Source organism: Eriocheir sinensis, unplaced genomic scaffold, assembly GCF_024679095.1.
Source record: "Eriocheir sinensis breed Jianghai 21 unplaced genomic scaffold, ASM2467909v1 Scaffold218, whole genome shotgun sequence".
NCBI lineage: Eukaryota > Metazoa > Arthropoda > Malacostraca > Decapoda > Varunidae > Eriocheir > Eriocheir sinensis.
This window is the reverse complement of record NW_026111519.1, coordinates 418,009-425,540: the sequence shown is the minus strand read 5'-3', so window position 1 is coordinate 425,540 and position 7,532 is coordinate 418,009.

The following is a 7,532-nucleotide window of genomic DNA, read 5'->3' as shown; positions in this document are numbered from 1 at the left end:
TTAAAGGGCATCTCCCATCTATCCGACCAAGCTGAAATTTTGTGCAAATCCTCTTGGAGGCTTTGCCTGTCTTCGTCAGTGAGAACCGAGTTACCAATCTTTGTGTCGTCTGCAAATTTACTAATGCGATTATTGAGTCCAACATCCACGTCGTTGATGTAAATAATGAAGAGCACTGGGCCAAGGACCGAGCCCTGAGGGACGCCACTAGTGACCGGCGCCCACTCTGAGTTAAATCCGTCAATCACTACTCTTTGTTGTCTCTTGCTCAACCAATTCGCGATCCATTGGTTTACCTGACCGTCAATACCTATTTGCTTTAATTTGTAAAGTAATTTATGATGCGGGACTTTATCAAACGCTTTCTGGAAATCAAGATAGACTACGTCCAGTGATTTGGTTACGTCATAAACAGTGAAGAGGTCGTTATAAAAGGTTAATAGATTTGATAGGCAGGATCTTTTGTTTCGGAAGCCATGCTGTGAGTCCCCAATTAATGAGTGGCTTTCAAGGTAACTCACAATTTTGTCTCTAATTATGCCCTCAAGTAGCTTACCTACAACCGAAGTTAGACTAATGGGCCTGTAATTACCTGGTACTTTTTTGTCTCCTTTCTTAAAAATCGGTGTCACGTTAGCCTTTTTCCAATCTGAAGGGACAATGCCTTGTCGCAAGGACATATTGAATACGGTTGTGAGGGAGGAGAGTATTTCGCTCTTTGTTTCTTTCAGCAGAGTTGGATATACTTTATCAGGTCCAGGACTTTTATTTGTTTTAAGTGATTTGAGGGCTTTAAGGACTTCATCGGGTTTTATTTCAAAGTTAGACAATGCATGCTCGGGATTTACATTAGTACTGGTGTTGGTGGTGGTGGTGGGAGGACTGTTATTATTAAACACCGAGGAAAAGTAATTATTTAATAGGTTTGCAACGTGTTGGCTGTCAGTCACTAGTGCACCGTCGCTGTTTGTTAAAGGTCCAATTCCACTTCTGATCGCCTTTCTGTTGTTTATGTAACTGAAGAAGGATTTCGGATTATTTTTACAGTTGGCTGCAATATTTTCTTCATATCTACGCTTTGCCTGACGCACTAATCTTTTTACTCGTCGCCTGGCATCATTGTAAAGTCTAATGTTTTCGGGCGTGCTTTGCTCTTTCTTTAACCTGTAAGACAATTTTCTCCTTGACTGAGTGTTTAATTTCGCTATTAAACCAAGGTGGACTTTTATTAGTGTTAATTCGCTTCTCGCACAAGGGGACAAATGTGTCCTGCTGAGTGAGTAAGTGATCTTTAAAGCCTAGCCAGGCGTCCTCTACATTGCCGTCATCTGATAGTTGCATATCTATTAGTTTTCGTCGGATTTCTACGAAGTTGGCTCTTTTGAAATTGGGCACCTTTACTTTATTTTCAGTCACCGATGTTTGAGCTCTAATGTCAACGCGCACTAGTTTATGATCGCAGGAACCGAGGTGTTCTCCTACCGTGACATTACTGACTAGGTTATCTTGGGTCGCTATAACAAGGTCAAGTATGTTATTTTGTCGAGTTGGTTCAGAAACCATTTGGCTTAGATAATTTTCCTCTAGAAATTCGATCATTCTATGGGACTCACCTTCTGTACCCGACAGTGTCGCCCAGTCGATATGGGGGAGGTTAAAGTCTCCTAGTATCAGAGAGTCGCTGTTATTAAGTGATTGCCTTATGACGCTGTACATTTCAAGATCGGCATTGAGTGATTGCCCCGGAGGCCTGTAAGTGACAGATATATTTAAATTGACTTTTGCAGTGTTTACTCGCACGCACAAATGTTCAACGTTACTGTTTCTTGGTGTTTTGTCAGTGGGTTGCAAGTAGCTTTTGACAAAAAGGGCGACACCACCCCCTCTACGGTTTACACGATCATTGTTGAAGAATCTGTAGCCATCTATGTTGTATTCGGAACTTAAATCAATATTAGTGGTGTCGATAAATGTTTCGGTTATAGCAATTACGTCAAAGTTTTCTGTCAGAGCAAGACATCGCAGTTCATCAAACTTGTTTCTTAGGCTACGCGCATTGAAACTAAGGACTCTTAGGTTATCTTGAAGCTTGGAAATAGAGGTACTGGAGGGTTCAATGTTACGAGTCTGTTGTGGTGTATGGTGTCTATTTACACGGGCGGGGTGGAAGGACGTGGCTGAGCGTCGTTTTTTGTTGTTCGGGCGTTACGTACGGCGTTGTTGAGGAGCCTTCCGAATCTGGCTGCCCCGATGGGGGACAGGTGTATACCGTCCCTTTGGAAAAGTTTACTCTGGCCGTAGAAATGGTTCCAGGCGTTAAAGAACTCGACGTCGAGAGAGAGAGAGAGAGAGAGAGAGAGAGAGAGAGAGAGAGAGAGAGAGAGAGAGAGAGAGAGAGAGAGAGAGAGATTTACATAGATTTACATAGAAAATCAGACCACACAGACCCCATGGTCCAGACTTGGTGGTCTGTCCTTAAACCTAAGTGATTTTACATTAATCAGGAGACTCCAAAACGTTGCATTTCTACTCTAGTTGATATTAAGTTGAAGGAAGTGACGGTCGAGCTTATTTTTGAAGGAGTCAATCGTGTTACACTGGACCACTGATGATGGGAGCTTATTCCATTCTCGCACTACAACGTTGGTGAAGAAAAATTTAGTGCAGTCTGAATTTACTTGTCTACATCTGAGTTTTACGCCATTGTTCCTCGTGCGCAAAGTGTCATCGATCATAAACAATGTTGATCTGTCTACATTCGTGAAACCATTAAGTATTTTAAAACATTCGATCAGTTTTCCTCGGAGGCGACGTTTCTCAAGAGAGAACATGTTAAGGGTAGAAAGCCTTTCTTCGTAGGATTTGTTGCGCAAGGAAGGGATAATTTTCGTTGCCCGACGCTGAACACCTTCTAATTTAGCAATATCCTTTGCATGGTGGGGAGACCAAAACTGTACCGCATATTCCAAGTGTGGTCTGACTAAACTGTTGTAGAGCGGGAGTATTACATCTTTATTCTTAAATAAAAAGTTTATTTTAATGAAGCCCAACATTCTGTTCGCTTTATTTGCTGCATCGAAGCATTGCTGTGAGAATTTGAGGTTTGACGCGATTTTGACCCCCAAGTCCTTGACGCATTGAACGCTTTTGAGTTTAACGCCGCGCATTTCGTAATCAAACTTCTTATTCCTCGTTCCAACTTGAAGGACCTGGCACTTGTCTACGTTAAAGGGCATCTCCCATCTATCCGACCAAGCTGAAATTTTGTGCAAATCCTCTTGGAGGCTTTGCCTGTCTTCGTCAGTGAGAACCGAGTTACCAATCTTTGTGTCGTCTGCAAATTTACTAATGCGGTTATTGAGTCCAACATCCACGTCGTTGATGTAAATAATGAAGAGCACTGGGCCAAGAACCGAGCCCTGAGGGACGCCACTAGTGACCGGCGCCCACTCTGAGTTAAATCCGTCAATCACTACTCTTTGTTGTCTGTTGCTCAACCAATTCGCGATCCATTGGTTTACCTGACCGTCAATACCTATTTGCTTTAATTTGTAAAGTAATTTGTGATGCGGGACTTTATCAAACGCTTTCTGGAAATCAAGATAGACTACGTCCAGTGATTTGGTTACGTCATAAACAGTGAAGAGGTCGTTATAAAAGGTTAATAGATTTGATAGGCAGGATCTTTTGTTTCGGAAGCCATGTTGTGAGTCCCCAATTAATGAGTGGCTTTCAAGGTAACTCACAATTTTGTCTCTAATTATGCCCTCAAGTAGCTTACCTACAACCGAAGTTAGACTAATGGGCCTGTAATTACCTGGTACTTTTTTGTCTCCTTTCTTAAAAATCGGTGTCACGTTAGCCTGTTTCCAATCTGAAGGGACAATGCCTTGTCGCAAGGACATATTGAATACGGTTGTGAGGGAGGAGAGTATTTCGCTCTTTGTTTCTTTCAGCAGAGTTGGATATACTTTATCAGGTCCAGGATTTTTATTTGTTTTAAGTGATTTGAGGGCTTTAAGGACTTCATCGGGTTTTATTTCAAAGTTAGACAATGCATGCTCGGGATTTACATTAGTACTGGTGTTGGTGGTGGTGGTGGGAGGACTGTTAAAATTAAACACCGAGGAAAAGTAATTATTTAATAGGTTTGCAACGTGTTGGCTGTCAGTCAGAGAGAGAGAGAGAGAGAGAATTTACATAGAAAATCAGACCACACAGACCCCATCGTCGAGACTAGGGAGGGAACTGTCACAGGGGGGAAGGAGGAAACATGGAAACATGGAAACGCAGGCAACAGAAAGCCTATTGGCTCATTACGAGGTTGCCCGCTTTGGTGATTTAATCTGCTCGACAGCCTGGGGCCTGGGGAGCAGATGAAAGCACCTCGACATTGAGGAGCAGATGAAAGCGCCTCGATATTGAGGAGCAGATGAAAGCAACTCAATATTCAGTTTACTCCCGACGCAGCGAAGTGACGGTCGATTCTATATTTGAAGGAGTTGATAGTATTCGCATTTACTACTTCTGAAGGAAGATTGTTCCAGTGACGGATGACTCGGTTTGAAAAGAAACTCCTTCCGATGTCTGTGTTACATCGACTAGACTGAATGGGTAAACCGTTATTTCTAGTTCTTAGGTTGGTTTGCAATTCAAAGAAATTGGAGTAATCGACGTTATTGAATTTTTTTAGATACTTGAAGACTTGAATCATATCTCCTCGTAGGCGTCTTTTCTCTAATGTAAAGAGATTGAGTCGCTTGAGTCGTTCCTCGTACGGTTGAGCCCTTAAGGTTGGTATCATTTTCGTGGCGCGTCGTTGAATCCTTTCCAGTAAATCAATGTCCTTTCTGTAATTAGGAGACCAGAACTGTACTGCATACTCGAGGTGCGGTCTTACCATGGAATTATACAAGGATAGCATCACGTCTGGCGTTTTACACTCGAAGTTCCTTGCTATGAACCCGAGCATAGTGTTGGCTTTGTTGTATGCTTTTTTACAGTGATTCGCGTGTTTCAGGTCACTGCTGATAGTGACTCCAAGATCCTTTTCCTCCTGCATCGCTTGCAGAGGTCTCCCATTCATGATGTATGTGTGGTTACTATTTCTGGACCCAATGTGCATGACTTTGCATTTGTCAACATTAAAGGACATTTGCCATTTTTCCGACCATTCGATAATGTGATTGAGGTCTTTCTGAATGATTTCGCAGTCGGTCTTTGTGAGGGCCTTTCCCCCCACCTTAGTGTCATCAGCAAATTTCGATATTGTGGATTTCAGTCCTGATTCGAGGTCGTTGATATATATGATGAAGAGAATGGGTCCCAGCACTGACCCTTGAGGCACTCCACTAGTGACTGGAAGCCAATCGGAAGGCTGTCCGTTGAGTAGTACTCGTTGTTTTCTGTCGGTGAGCCAATCTCTTATCCACGCGATCAGATTGGCTCCAATGCCCGCCGAGTGCAGTTTCTTAAGGAGTCGCTCGTGCGGTACCTTGTCGAAGGCTTTCTGAAAGTCCAGGTATATGACATCACTGGGGATGTGGGCATCCCAGTTCTTATATATACCTTGGAAGAAGTCTAATAAATTCGTTAGGCAGGAGCGCTTGTTTCTGAAGCCATGCTGGGTGTCGGAGATTACATTATTGTCTTCTAGAAACTTAACAAGTTTGTCTCTAATAATCTTTTCGAGTATTTTTCCTGCCACTGATGTCAAACTTATGGGCCTGTAGTTTAATGCAACGCTTTTGTCTCCTTTTTTTTTAAAATCGGTGTTACGTTCGCCATCTTCCAGTCTTCCGGGACCTTGTTCAATTGAACAGACTGGTTGAATATGTTAGTGAGTGGCTGAAGTATTTGTTGTTTAAGCTCTTTTAATAACCGCGGGGACAAACCGTCAGGTCCTGTTGACTTGTTCGTGTCGAGTTTATCCAAATACTCTTTCACTTCTTGGTCGCATATTGAGTCAATTTTCAGGGGCGTGATTCCCTCGGCGGGTCAGGGTTCTCGGGCATGGTTTCGATGTTCTCGACTGTGAATACGGATGCGAAGTTACTGTTGAGGATTCTGGCCATCTGTTTACTGTCCTGAGTTGCAGCTCCAGTCTCGTCTGTCAGGGGACCAATATTGGATTTTACTTTCTTTTCGATCTGATGTATGTGAAGAATTTTTTGAGTTTGTCTTGATGTCACGCGCTATTTGTTTTCGTAGTTGCGTTTACTACTCCGAATAAGGGTGCGACAAGCTCTGAGGCTGATGTGGAACTGATTACGGGCTTCGGCCGTGTCATTCTCTTTCAGTAGGTTATAATTCCAATTATTTCACTTAACCTCCCATTTTATTTCTCTGGTCATCCACGGTGGATCTACGGCACCATTTACTCGCCTGGGTTTCGTCGGCACTGTAGCCTTTTCTACTCCCAAAAGCTTGTCTTTGAAGTTGTTCCACACGTTGTCGATTGTATTGTCGGTTAGGTGAAGTTGGTCCCAGGTCGCAGAGGGAAGCAGCTCACGGGCTAGGTTGAAATTTGCTTTTTTGTAGTCTGGTATCACTGACGGACTGTCTACGAGTTTGTGACTTATGTTGACATTGAAACGGATTAAGTGGTGATCGCAACCGTTAATTTTTTCACCAACTTCACAGTCGCGAATGAGGTCGGGGTCGCTTACTAATACCAGATCCAGCAAATTGTTTTCTCTTGTTGGTTGAGTTACAACTTGAGTGAGGAACGAATCCTCCACCATTTCTATAAGCCTGTTACCCTCTTGATCTCCAGTCAATTGTCCCCAGTCAATGTTAGGGCAATTAAAGTCCCCAATTATTATTGCTTGTTTACTTTGTGTTAAAGAGTGAAGCTCTTCGTACAGGGCAGTGTCATCGGCTGCTTGTTGTTTTGGAGGCCTGTATACGGTCGCAAGTGTTAGTTTCTTATTATTCGCAGTTATTTCCACATAGACGGAGTCGTAATTCTCTGCATCCTGTTTGTCTATTTTTATGGCAGGGAGCGTACTTTTTACGTAGCAAATTACTCCTCCTCCTTTCTTGTGCATTCGATTTTTTTGGAAGCTTTCGTACCCGGGAAATGACAGTTCAGATACTAGATGTGCAGAGTTGGCCCAAGTCTCTGTGATGGCTACCACATCTGGTTTCTCAGTTGCAATATACGCCCTAATTTCGTCCTTTTTGGGTAATAGACTGCGTGCATTTGTGTACAAAATGGAAATGTGACTACTGGTTTGGCCGCGTCGTGTTGAATGAGTTCGCTTGTCGGAGGCGTCGTTGGTTACACAGTTTCTTGCAAGCCGCATCGACGCTACGGTTCGGTTGATCAAGGGTTGCCTTTGCCTTGCCCTCGCCTCCAGTTTTTTGAATAGCTTTTCGAGAAGCTTTCAACTGCATCGTTCAGGAGCCTTCCTAGCCGCGCCGAACCAACCTCGTTCAAGTGGAGTCCGTCCTCCCAAAACAAATCTGGGCGCTGGTTGAAGTGATGCCATGCGTTCGTGAACCCTACACCTTCATCGTTACATAACTGC